The sequence below is a fragment of the Peromyscus maniculatus genome, chromosome 5 (genome assembly GCF_049852395.1).
Source record: "Peromyscus maniculatus bairdii isolate BWxNUB_F1_BW_parent chromosome 5, HU_Pman_BW_mat_3.1, whole genome shotgun sequence".
NCBI classification, from domain to species: domain Eukaryota; kingdom Metazoa; phylum Chordata; class Mammalia; order Rodentia; family Cricetidae; genus Peromyscus; species Peromyscus maniculatus.
Window position 1 is genome coordinate 144,495,407 of NC_134856.1, and position 14,185 is coordinate 144,509,591.

General features: G+C 42.5%; 1 pseudogene across 1 annotated transcript; it reads left to right on the forward strand.

Annotated features, from left to right (window-relative positions):
• The first annotated feature begins 1,181 nt into the window (after positions 1 to 1,181).
• LOC102902811 (mRNA export factor GLE1 pseudogene) lies at positions 1,182 to 9,773 on the forward strand (annotated as a pseudogene). The gene is made up of 2 exons (XR_013051721.1): positions 1,182 to 1,330; positions 7,281 to 9,773. The product of XR_013051721.1 is annotated as an mRNA export factor GLE1 pseudogene (transcript).
• Positions 9,774 to 14,185: the final 4,412 nt, after the last annotated feature.

Here is a 14,185-nt window from a genome sequence, read left to right on the forward strand (position 1 = left end):
GGTAGTGTTGTGCTCAGATCGTGACCCCCAGAGAGACCACCAAGGACGAGCATACCAGAATGCAAAAGCAAGGTTTATCTGTTACAAGTTGCGACAGGGAACTCATCTCAAGCATTCATTGGCCTCAGCGCAGTGAGGCAGGGAGGAGTTACTCTTTCTTGGGGAAGTTAGTTTTTATAGGCAAAACCCATAAAATTTCTTAGAGGGGAGGGGGTTAGTACGGGTCCATCCTTGATTGGTCCAGTTTTTCCCGGGCCTGGACTTTGTCTTATTTTACCTTATCTGTTTGCCATGTCAAGAGTTTTACAACTCATCTCTGGGGTCTGGTCATGTTATCTCTGGAGAGGGGCATCTCGTAGTTAATCAGTTACCACCAGACATCCTGACTTTGTTCTTTTGAAAACACCTGTCTTTACCCTCTCCAGGAAGGGGGAACTGACTCATTTTTAAGATATCTCTTTCCTCAGCTCTTTTGGGTTTCTGGGGAAACTGTGTCTGGGTCTTTTATCTCCAGTGCTGAGATTAAAGGCCACCATATTTCCATCCCATTTGGTTTTGAGACAGGATCTCTGTAGCCCAAACTGGCCTGTGTTATGCCCAGATTGCATCCCCAAAGAAGCCACTGGAGACTTTAGGTACAGAATGCAAAAGCAAGGTGTATTCTAAGTTTACAAGCCTCCCTTGGCAGGGAGGCTCCTTCCAATCTCTCAGGCACAGCAGGGAGGTTGAAAGGAGCGCCCCCTTTCTTTGTGAGGCTAGTTCTTAAAGGCACAGACCATATAATTTATTTTCCATAACCCGCCTTATAACCCGCCTTTCTTTTTTAGTCTTTTGGTTGAATATCCTGACTGTGTTTTTTAAAGTCCCTGTAGCTGATCTACACTTGGGAATCCTGGTTAAGCTGCTTTTTGTCTATAGGTGGTGGTGGGGGGGGGGTGGTTTACTGAGGTTTCACAGTAGCTCATAATTGTCTGTAACTCCAGTTTCAGGGGGATCTGACAACCTCACACCAATGTACATTAAATAAATTTTTAAAAATACCTTTACCCTCTGAGCCATCTTGCCCCATTTTGCTGGCCTTGGCCAAAATATTTTAATATGAAGCTTATACAGGGAAAACTCTGGACTGTGATTTTTTTGCATAGCTGTTTCCTACAGATCGAAATATTTTCTCTTGCCAGGATTCAAGAGATCTACAAACCTTCAGAGCAAAAATTGTTTGAGGAAGGAAGGTTATTTCATATCTGTTTGCATGTTGCACCAGGAATGTCAGCTTTTGTGAGCTGTCACCCATGTTGGTGTATGGGGTTCTTCAGTGATGTAGAAACTGGTGAGTCACTCTTGCTCCTGCAAGTAATCCCAATAATTCTATTGATTCATCAAACTAGAATTGAATCCTCTTTTGGCCTGTGGTTGATGCTTTGTCTGGGGTGAATAGACATTTGTTCAGGTCTCTCCAAGAAGTCATGCAACACAGTTCCTAAGTGTCCTTAAATTCAGAGTGGCCAAGAGAAGACATACATGAACAGCTATTGAGAACAAACTGTACATTGAAACAAAATTTTGAAGACTGAGTTCACTATTATCATACAACACCTGTGATCCTGTCTCTGGAAAAATAATAAAAGCTCTTTTTTGTTGTTGTTTTGTTTTTTGAGACAGGGTACCTCTGTGTAGCCCTGGCTGTCCTGGAATTCAGATGTCTGCCTGCCTCTGCCTGCCTCTGCCTTCTGATTGCTGGGATTAAAGTTGTGAGCCACCACCACCCAGCAGTGAAAGTTATCTAATACTACAAAAATACCTGAAAGCATTCTTAACCTCAAATAAGAAGACTCACTGCAAACTGTGCCTTTTTGGAGGTACAGCTGTTCCAAATTCTAATACTCTCATCCTTCTAAAGTTGGGAACTGCATCGGAAACCTCTGAGCAGATCTGATGACAACCTCACCACTCATAACACACATAGGCAGACACATACTTTGGTTTTATGTCAGGTGTTTTAAATGGCAGTGAGGGAATGAGTTCAATTAGCAAGAAAAGGAGCAATTATTCTGACCAGTTAGTGCAATTTATGTGAATAAATTGTAAGAATAATACAATCTTAATGTGGGTCCTAAGGAAAACATTAAACATATCAGAAAAGGCTATCATTGCTTTAATTAATTAATTTTTGGTTTTTGTTTTGAGACAGTCTCACTATGTAGCCCTGTTGTCCTGGAGCTCCCTTTGTAGACCAGGCTAGCCTCAAATTCACAGAGATCCACCTGCCTCTGACTCCTGAATTCTAGGATTAAAGACATGTGCCACCATGCCTGGCTAATTTCTTTTTTTAAAGCATACTTTGTATGTGTGCTTGTTTGTGCAGGCTCCTACATGCCATAGCATGTGCGAGGGGGTCATAGGACAAGTCTCAGGGCTTAGTTCTCACCTTCCATCTTGTTGAAGCAGGGGTCTCTTGTTTCTGCTGCAGCACTGTTCAGTCCAGGCTAGCTGGCTGGAGAGCATCCAGGAAGCCCTCCTGTCTTCATTTCCCACCTCACTGTAGGAATGATGGGATTATAGATACTGCCACATCAGGCTTTTTGCCTGGGTTCCAGGGATGGGAACTTGGGTTGTCAGACTTTCATGACTAGTACTTTTACCTGCTGAGCCATCTCAACTGCCTAACAATATAATTCAACAAAATTCCAACCAGCCACCTAAAATTTCTTTGTGCATTTTTTTGGGGGGGGGGATTGTTTCTTGACCTAAAGGAACTATTCCAACTTTTATTTGAATAAAAAACTGTAGTAATGATCAGATAATAACTAAAAGCATATCTATATTGACTTGTTTGCTATTGGTGAATATTTCAAAAGTGACTGCAGCAAAAGCTCCAGTCCAGGAAGAGGAGAAAGGCAGAACACAGCAGGCACCAGAGGGAGCTCTAGTGTCCACAACAGGCAGGCATTGTAGTAATATTACAACAAATCATTTTCATAGGGATTCAAGCTACAAGCAAATTGAAGACAATTTACAGTCTAAAATTGCTATCATTCCTAATTTTACGTTACTTCCCCCCCCCCCCCCAAACAGGGTTTCTCTTTGCGCCTTTCCTGGATCTCGCTCTCTAGACCAGGCTGGCCTTGAACTCACAAAGATCCGCCTGCCTCTGCCTCCCGAGTGCTGGGATTTAAAGGTGTGTGCCACCACCGCCCGGCTTACTTTACTTTTTTTAATGATAGATTCTCACTATATAGCCAGGATGGCTTTAAACTTACAGAGATCTTTCTGCCCCTCCCTCCCAAGTACTGGGTTTAAAGGTGTGCACCACTATGCCCAGTGCTAAGTTCTTAAAGTAAACACAGGTTGTAAGATGTAGCAGGCATCTTAAAAGGTCTTATTAATTAAACCAAACCTGAGGCCAGTTATTGGGGTGAACACTGGAAGATCAGAGAGACAGAACAAGACATAGCTAACCTCACCTGGCCAACTTCTCAGTTGATCTGTTTCCTCAGACTGGATGCCTCTGAGTCCTCATCCAGAATGGTTCTCAGCTGAACTGTTGCTCCAAAGCCTGAAAGCTTAATCAGCCAAATGCTTATTAAACAGAGGTTAGGCAGTGGTAGCACACGCCTTTAATCCTAGCATTCCAGAGGCAGAAATCCATCTGTTCAAGGATACAGCCAAGCATGGTGACTCACGCCTTTAATCCCAGGGAGTGGTGGTAGAAAGCAGAAAGGTATATAAGGCATGAGGAACAGAAACTAGAAGCATTTGGCCTGGTTAAGCTTTTAGGTTTTGAGCAGCAGTTCAGCTGAGACCCATTCTGGATGAGGACTCAGAGGCCTCCAGTCTGAGGAAACAAGACCAGCTGAGGATCTGGTGAGGTGAGGTAGCTGTGGTCTGTTCTGTCTCTCTGGTCTCCCAGCATTTCACCCCAATAATTGGCCTCAGGTTTGATTTTATTAATAAGAACTTTTAAGATTCATGCTACATCAAATGCCTTTTTTTTTTTTTAAAGACAGTTTTTCTGTGTAGCCCTGGCTATTCTGGAACTTGATCTGTAGATCAGGCTGGCCTTGAACTCAGAGATCGACCTGTCTCTGCCCTCTGCCTTCTGCCACCTGCCTCTGCCTCCAGAGTGCTGGATTAAAGTATGCACCACCATGGCCCGGCTTGTAAAATGCCTTTTTAAAACCATGACTATACAGCTCCTCTCCAAGTCAATGCTTCTATGCTATGCCACTAGCCTAGCTGGGCTGGGAATCTTCTCTAGTATTTACTGAGCATTTGGACAACTTCTATGAAATTTATTTTAATATTTTCCTTTTATACCCAATTAATTGAGTTTGTATTATCATAAATGTTATTTCTATGTAAATGTTACTCCTTTGTCAGATATACCCACTAGAGATATACTCTTCTGATCTCTGTTTTTTTTTCCGGGGAAAAATAAATCTGGAGGCTAGAGATGAAGCTCAGTTGGTGAGTGCTTGAGTAGCAGCACAAAGCCATGGGTTTGATCCCAGTACCTCATCAACCAAGTGTAGTGGCACACACATGTAATCCTAGCACCTGAGAAGTGGTGTCTAGAGGATTAGATCTTCAATATCATTTTTATCTACATAGTTCAAGGGTGGTCTGGACTACATGAGACTGCTGAAAACAAATAGGACAACAATAATAACTTTAAAAAGTAGTTTTATTCTAGAAAAATTTAAATAACATCGTATTTAATTTCATGCTTTTTTTGGTGTGTTCTGTTTTTAAAAATTCAGTATACCACAAAGTAAAACTAGTTTCTTTAGTTTTTTTATAAAACAAATTTTGTACTTAATTTTGCTAACATATATAATTTACCTTGAATAATTTTTAGTTAGAGTTACTCAATTTTTATGTATGTTTTGCCTGCATGTGTGTATGTGTACCATGGAGGTCAGGAAGAGGGTGTTGGATCCCCTGGAACTGAAGTTAGAGATGGTTGTAAGCTGCCATGTGGGTGCTGGGAATTGAAACCAAGTCCTCTCAAAGAGCATCAAATATGCTTAACCTCTGATCCATTTCTTCAGCCCGGAATAAATTTTATTTATATTTGGTTTTTTCAAGACAGGGTTTCTCTGTGTAGCTTTGTGTCTTTTCTGGAACTCGCTTTGGAGACCAGGCTGGCTTCAAACTCATAGAGATCCGCCTGCCTCTGCCTCCCGAGTGCTGGGATTAAAGGCATGCACCACCACTGCCTGGCTAAATTTTATATATTAAAGATCAAGGTGTACAAACATATATGAATATCTGGTTATCTTAGCACCAGTTTTGAAAATTATTCTTTGCCTATCCAGTTACCCTGGGACAAATGATGACTTTCAGGTGTATCACAGAGGGTGTGAAGAAGGAAGGACCATACTCTTTCACATAAAGCAAGATAAGGGATGGGTAGATTACTGCTTTTCTTGAATACTGAGGTATGTGAGTCACAGGGCAAAAGCTGACCAGAATGTAGTATGGCGGTATTGTGTTCCCCGAAATATTGTGCATGATAATAAACTTATCTGGGGTCACAGAACAGAACAGCCACAATATTAAACACAGAGGATAGGCAGTAGTAGCACACACCTTTAATCCTAGCATTCCAGAGGCAGAGATCTACCTGGATCTCTGTGTGTTCAAGGATACAGATGACTCACGCCTTTAATCCCAGAAAGTGAGCCTTTAATCCCAGGAAGTGACGGCAGAAAGCAGAAAGATATATAAAGCGTGACGACCAGAAACTAGAAGCTTTTAGTTGGTTAAGCTTTCAGGCTTTCGAGAAACAGTTCAGCTGAGGTTCATTTGGATGAAGACACAGAGGCTTCCAGTCTGAGGAAACAGGATCAGCTGAGGAATTGGCAAGGTGAGGTAGCTGTGGCTTGTTCTGCTTCTCTGATCTTCCAGCATTCATCCCAATAACTGGCTCCAGGTTTTATTTTCATTAATAAGAACCTTTAAGATTCATGCTAAAATGTAGAGTAAGAGAGTGCCAAACACTACAGAACACGATTGCTAGGTAACTGAAATGATCATATAAGTTAAAATGCTGGATATAAAGTACAGTGTCACAAATAAAGGACTGCTTCCCAGGGGATACTAGTACACCCAACACTGCTAAGGGAAAAGACAGGGTCTCACTATGCATTAGTTATCCCAAAATAATATAAAAGTATACAGAAAACACTGGCTCCTTTGAAAAGAAGCAGTGTAATTTGTCCATCTGAAGTGCATAGGTCAGAAGGCATCAGGACAAGTAGGGCACTATGAATTTCATATTTCCTGTGAAAATTTTGTCATTAATATGTATGTGGAAAGTTGCAACTAATGTCAGAATTACTTATTAAGCAAGGGGTACATAATTTGTTTACATCTATGAGTTCTAACATATATAAAATGAACATCTGCAAGTGTGGGAACCTGCCCCACTGGGAACTTAGGTCACCTGTGAAGAGGTGGCCTGGAACTGAGGAAAGGCAAGTGCATGCCGCTCCCCCGTTCACACAGTGGAGAAGCAAGAACTTGTTTATTGATGGGCAGTAAGCCTCTTTTATACCAGAAAACCTCAGAACCCTAGGAGGGGGATGAAGGAACCAACCAATCATTTTAAAGGTCACCCTATTTACAAGTTGTTTATGCCCTGATATCATCTCCTGTTTTTAGCATAAATAACTTGAGCTAACTTCCTTTCTCACTATTTGTCTTTAATCTCCATACAAACAACCCAAGCTAACTTCCTTTTAGCCATCCTTTGTATCTATTCTCTGTACAAACAGCTTAAACTAACTTCCTCTGGTACCATTTGTATTCACTCTCTGCACAAACAGCTTAAAGCTTAAGCTCTGTTTATCTAAATTTCTTTCAGCACCCTCTTTGCAGCCCATGTATGCCCCACATGCAAATGGCATGCTTATATCCTTAAGACAACTCAAAGTATTCACATTCAGCTTCATTCAGTCTAAATTTGTTTTTATGCATTTTATCATAGTGAATATCTGTGAATCAATATTGTGTTTCATTCTTTTCATATTACAGATGAAAGAGCTTTTTAGATACAAAATTTCTAGAAAGTGCTATTATTTGTAAACTTCCTCAAATTAATGTATTTCACCTTATATCTTTGAGGTTAAGTTTGACAACTTGTCAAAACTTTTATGTATTTAGAAATCAATTATGAAAATAAAAAAATCATGGTACTACATTTAAAATAATAATAATAATAATAATAATAATAATAATAATAATAATAATATATACTTTTCTATTGGTTTTGTCAGTAGAGTTTTCTGTGGTGCTGCAGGTGGCCCGCCATGACGTCGGAGGGACGCTGCTGGGAAACTCTAAGGGCGCTGCGCAATTCCAGCAAAGGCCGCCTGCCTTACCACCACGAGTGGCTGGTGCACTACGAGGATGTTTTGGAAGAATGCACATCTCTTCCAAAACTATCTTCTTACTCTGGATGGGTGGTAGATCACATCCTACCCAACACCTCACCCCACATGCAAGAGAACTCTCCTTCCTCTGAATGTTCACCATCCTCTGGATCTACTTCAGGCCTGGGCCAACCCTCACTCCTTAAGTCTCCTGTCAGAAGCACTCCAGAATCCTCCTCACCTTCACCAAATGGAACCAAGATTACACATGAGTGCCAGCGCACAGAACCTATTGCACTACTGTCCTCCCGAGCAATCAAAGTGGAAGGCTGCATCCGAATGTATGAACTGGCGCACAGAATGAGAGGAATAGAGGGCCTGAGGCAGAGGCAGGAGGAGCAGGAGAGGAAGGTGCGAGCCCTCTCAGAGATGGCATCTGAACAACTGAAGAGGTTTGATGAGCTGAAGGAACTGAAGCTGCATAAGGAATTCCAGGACTTACAGGAAGTGATGGAGAAGAGTACCAGAGAAGCCCTGGGCCACCAGGAGAAGCTAAAAGCTGAGCATCGCCACAGAGCCAAGATTCTCAACCTGAAGCTTCGAGAAGCAGAGCAACAGCGTGTGAAGCAGGCAGAGCAGGAGCAGCGTCGTAAGGAGGAAGGCCAAGTTCGTCTATGCAACTTGTACACCCTGCAAGAGGAGGTCCTTCAGCTTAACCAGCAGCTGGCTGCCTCCAATCAGCACAAGGATCTGCTGAATGTCGATCTGGCTGCCTTCCAGACCCAGGGCAACCAGCTGTGTAGCCTCATCTCCGGAATCATTCGCTCCACCTTGGAGAGTGGTTATCCCACAGCAGAGAACCAAGCTGAGGCCGAGCGAACCCTGCAGGAAATGCGGGACCCCCTATCAAATTTGGAGCAGGAGATCACCAGAGCCTATGAAGTCAAGAAGCAGCAGGATGAAGAGGAGGCCCAGGTCAAGCTGCAAGAATCACAGGTGCAGCAGGGGCCAGGGGCTCCCACCCAACCCCCTGTGCCCAGCCCAGGCCCAGCAGGAACACAGAATGAAGACCTGCCCGTGAAGGTACAAGACAGTACGATGCAGTGGTATCAGCAACTTCAGGATGCATCTGCCAAATGTGTGTTGGCCTTTGAGGGCCTGACCAGCAGTAAGGACAGTCAGGCCCAAAAGATAAAGATGGACTTGCAAAAGGCAGCCACCATCCCCGTGAGCCAGATCTCTACCATTGCAGGTTCAAAGCTGAAGGAGGTCTTTGAAAAGATCCATAGCCTGCTCTCGGGAAAGCCTGTTGAGTCTGGTGGGCGCTCTGTGTCTGTCACTCTTAACCCACAGGGGCTGGACTTCGTCCAGTACAAACTGGCAGAGAAATTTGTGAAACAAGGTGAGGAGGAAGTGGCCTCTCACCATGAGGCAGCATTCCCCATTGCAGTGGTGGCATCTGGTATCTGGGAGCTCCACCGCAAAGTGGGAGACCTCATCCTTGCTCATCTCCACAAGAAGTGTCCCTACTCCGTTCCTTTCTACCCAGCTTTTAAGGAAGGGATGGCTTTGGAAGACTATCAACGGATGCTTGGCTATCAAGTGACAGATTCAAAGGTAGAGCAACAGGACCACTTTCTAAAACGAATGTCTGGGATGATCCGTCTGTATGCTGCCATCATCCAGCTCCAGTGGCCCTATGGAAACCGGCAAGAGGCTCATCCTCATGGCTTAAATCATGGCTGGCGCTGGTTGGCACAGATCTTAAACATGGAGCCTCTGTCAGACGTGACAGCCACTCTCCTGTTTGACTTCTTGGAGGTGTGTGGGAACGCCCTCATGAAGCAGTACCAGGTCCAGTTCTGGAAGATGGTACTTCTCATCAAAGAGGACTACCTCCCCAGAATTGAAGCCATCACAAGCTCAGGACAGATGGGTTCTTTCATACGTCTGAAGCAGTTCTTGGAGAAATGTCTGCAACGCAGGGAGATTCCTGTCCCCAAAGGCTTTCTGACCTCCTCCTTCTGGCGCTCCTGATGTCCTCCCTCATCAGTCATCACATCGTGTTGCAGGAGGGGCAACAATAAAGCAACTGAGACAGCGGGTTTGGAAGAAATCATGTCAGATTTAGAACTTCGCCCGGGTGTGTTGGGATCAGAATGGCTCTGAAACCTCTAAGATTGCCCCCACCTCCCCTGTCTGAGTGCGCTGAGGTCAGGCTGTTCTGCTGATGTTTTGCTGTTTGGTATATCTCGTGGTTTGGCAGCTGTGGCTTCCTGGGGCATGCTGACCATTCCTTGACCCTGGGTGCTTGATAAACAATTTTGTTTGTTCCTCCTGAAAGGGTATATAAGATGGGGAAGAAAGAATAAAAGGGTCCTGATGATTGCAACTTGACTGGTGTGTGCTGTGTTCATCCCGACTTTCCAGGTTTCGGGCCCAATTGCCGTGCAAGCGTGGCAAGGGTGTTTTATTGTTTTATTTTTTAAGATTTATTTATTTATTATGTATACAGCATGTATGACTGTAGGCCAGAAAAGGGCACCAGATCTCATTACAGATGGTTGTAAGCCACCATGTGGTTGCTGGGAATTGAACTCAGGACCTCTGGAAGAGCAGTCAGTGCTCTTAACCGCTGAGCCATCTCTCTAGCCCCGGCAAGGGTGTTTTAATAGATATTTGTACCATGTGACTAAGATTGTCACAGTTCACAGCCTTTTGCCAGTCTCTTGTCAGAGTTGGTAGTTCCTGTAGATGTCATGGACAGAGCAACAGAGCTGGCCTTTCTTACTTTCATAAGTTATGGGAGAGGTAAGAAGGGGCAATTGGCTGCATCCTCTGTCTCTAGGATCTTTCAGAAAGTTGGGGATACTTTATCTGTTTTCCTCTGACCTGGAGCGAGCCCACTGTTTTCACATCCACCCTCTGCCCCATCCCTTTTCAAACACATACTCAGAAAGTCAATCTCTTAAGATTCCCTTAAAGTATCATGTGATGTTTGAGGCCAATCTCTTCTGTGCAGTCTGGGTATGAGGTAAAATACTTTATACTTTATGGCTTGTAAACTACTTTTATATTCAGAGGACATATATGATGGAGGCATGGAGTGAATCTCAGAGTGCATCAAGTTAGCGGGTATGTGGATCAGGACTAGGAACATGCAACTATAGAGTGCTCTCCGTCTTCTTGATCTGAAATTTGGTCCCTGGATAGATAGCTGGAGATGTTGTATGAGATCAGGTACCTTCTTGTTTTTCTCACAGAAATGAAGATGGGCTGAGATATGGCTTGCAGCATTAGGTGTGGGCTGAAGATCATTAGCAGTGAATGCATTGGTCATTAGGAGGAGTTGACTATATCAGATGGAAGTTGGTATTTGTTTTAGGAATAGATTGACTCTCTTTGTATACTGCAGAGGGCCTTGTGTGGTGGGTGTTTATTGGTTCTCTTGAATAGCCTAAGTGGTTCAATTGTTGACTACAGTGCCCAAAAAAGCAATAAAGCTTGAATTTTCAAAAAACAAAACAAAACAAAAATCATGGTACTACATTTAAAATAATAATAATAATAATAATAATAATAATAATAATAATAATGATAAATGCTTTTCTATAAAGTATGACAAAAATTACATGGAAAAACTATAACTCTAATATAGGCTTATGATAATAAGTCAAATAATAAATCAAACAGTAAATTGATTCAACAATCAAAATCTACATAGGAGTGTTGGCTCATGTCCATAATCTGGAAACTTGGAAGCCTAAAGGCAGGATGATTAGGAGTTCAAGGCCAAGCTAAATTAGATAGTGCATTTAGGCTAGTTTGAGTTAAATGAGATCTTTTATCAAAAAATGAAAGTCCTTACAAGCTCCAAATTTATATTCAAATTTCAAGGAACCTACATATAACAAAATTTACTTTAAAAATTATTAGGAAAGGAGAAAAAAACCTTTTTTTTTTCTTTTGGCTTTTCAAGAAAGGTTTTGTGTTGTTGTTGTTTTGTTTTGTTTTGTGGAGTCTTGGCTGTCCTGGGACTTGTTCTGTCGACCAGGCTGGTCTCTAACCCAAAGATCCACCTGCCATTCTCGAGGCTGAAATTAAAGGAAGGCCTGCGACACCATGTCCAGCTTCTTTTTCTTTTTGTAAGACTGCCTAATGAAAGTTGTGAATATAGAAATAAAAATAGATAAAGTATTAGAAAAAAGGCTTGGGAAATATGTCAAAAACAATTTACCACATTTATTAGTGTTTAGGGTCTATAGCATTTCAAGACATCATTAGAAAGTATATTGTATCATAGTATATGTATAGATTAATATACATGTATAGATTATATGTACAGACTAAAGGATACAGCTGCTCTGCTTCAGTAACTATATAGAACACATTCTACATAATTGGAGGCACATTTATGAGTAACATGAACTCTCAGAAAAGTGTAACCAGAGAGAACCACTTTCCCTAACAGAGGGTAAAGAGCAAACCTTAGAATTCACAGGGAACCTGTATCTTCCCTGAAGACTGACTCAGTCTCCACTTTTCCTTTACCACTTATCGCATGAACCCTTCTAAACCTCACACGTTCAATACATCACAAGGTAGGGAATGAGCAAAGATCTCGCCTGAGGTGGGTTCATTGTCCGTGGCTCATGATCGTATACAGAGCTGTGAAAGCCCAGCTGGAGAAACAAAGTGAAGGGAGTCACAAGTCAGCTTACCACTGCTCCTAGCTTCACTCTCCCAAATGTTATAGAACTGGATGCAAGGCAGCCCTAAAGACACAGAACCCTTAGGCCTTGAAAAGGCAGTAAGAAGAATCATGGGCAGGTTGCATTATCTCTATGCAGCTTGGAAATGATTGTGGGACATACTTACTTTAATGAGAAAAACCAAACTTTTCTAGATTGAATTAACAAAGATGCACATGTCTTCCTAGATAATGAAATAAGGACTATTTCAGTTAACGAATACCGAATGATCAAACACTGTCTGTTCATTAAAGTTAGCTTAGTGGGGGCTGGAGAGATGGCTTGGAAGCTAAAAGCACTTGTTGCTCTTCCAGAGAATCTGGGTCCAGTTCCCAGCATCCACATGAGTTGGCTCCAACTCCAGGGGATCTGATGCCTCTGGCCTCCAAGGACACTTGAACTCATGTGCTCATACCCACATGCATACACACATCTAGACATAATTTTAGAAAAACGATAAAAATAAATCTTTAAAAAATTAACTAACTAGCTGGGTGGTGGTGGCACATGCCTTTAATGCCAGCACTTGGGAGACAGAGCCAGGTGGATCTCTGTGAGTTCAAGACCAACTTGGTCTACAGAGTGAGATCCAGAACAGACACCAAAACTACACAGAGAAACCCTGTCTCGAAAAACCAAAAAAAAAAAAAAAAAAAATTAACCAACCAACTATAAGGCTGAACTACTCTGAATGTACCTGATCTTGTCTGATCCAAAATTAATGTAAAAAGATACTCGTGTGAGTCATTCATCCTTGACATAGATAATCCATAGAAAACCTACAAAAAGAGATGAGTTTTTTTTTGTTACCTGAACTTGAAGGAATAAGGGTCCAGAATATCATGCTGTTGGGGCGCGGGGATGACCAGGGATGAGAAAATAAGTCAGAAAGCTGGAATCAGGAGGTCTTCATGACCTGATGACTCGTGTCAGCAAATGTATTAAGTACAGTATCTTATATACTATTTGCAGGGGGGCGGGAAATGGGACAGAGTTATCAGGAAGCTAGTCAAGCAATGTTGTACAAAAAGCAACACAGGGTATCTCAAGTTAGTCACATACCAAGTGCCTTGGGACTTTACTATGGAAGAGTTAGGTACCCAAGATCTGAATTGCAGCATGTTCCTGGTTTTAGACGTGGAAGTATACTCCTTTTCTATTCATCAGGGCTTCAGGGGAAGCCTTGGATCAGCCTGCCTCCTAATGGTTTTTTAAAAATTACATTTATTCAAGCCAGGCAGTGGTGGTGGTGGTGGTGGTGGTGGTGGTGGTGGTGGTGGTGGTGGTGGTGGTGGTGGTGGTGGTGCACACCTTTAATCCCAGAGGTTGGGAGGCAGAGGCAGGCCGATCTCCAAGTTTGAGGTCAGCCTGGTCTACAGAGCAAGTTCCAGGACAGCCAAAGCTGTGAAACCCTGACTTGAAAAACCAAAACTAAAACAAAACAATTTTACATTTATTCATTTATTACATATTATGTGTGTGTATACATAACAGTGTAACCTGTGAAAGTCAGGCCTCTCCTACCACATGTCCCAGGAAGTCAGTTTGTCAGGACTGGCAGCAAGCACCTCTACCCACTGAGTTACTTTGCTGGCAGAGATGAATTTTTTTTTCTGACTTTCACACACACACACACACACACACACACACACACACACTGAGATGAAATGTTTTAAGGCAAGGATTTTTAACTTTCTGTTTTAACAGGATGAATTGTAAAATCTTTAGATAGATGCCTTCGGTGGCTCACCTGGAAGGCAGTGAACTGCTGTGCCTTCCTCCTGTTGTAACTGAGTAAACCCTTGCAAAGTCAGCAAACCTTTTACATCTGAAAAAAGGTTTTTTTTTTTTTTTTTTTTTTTTTTTTTTAAGTTTCCCAGAGTCAAACAGGCAACTTTGGAAAGTTTGACCTGTAATGTTTTTCTGATATCAGGGTAAAATCATGAGTGTCACATGTGACATTGTGTGAGAGAAGTGGGGGCCCCTAAGGAGTGTAGAAGGGACTGGGCTATCTAGGCACAGTGGGGTAAAACTCTGTTTGCCCATTTCTGTAGACCA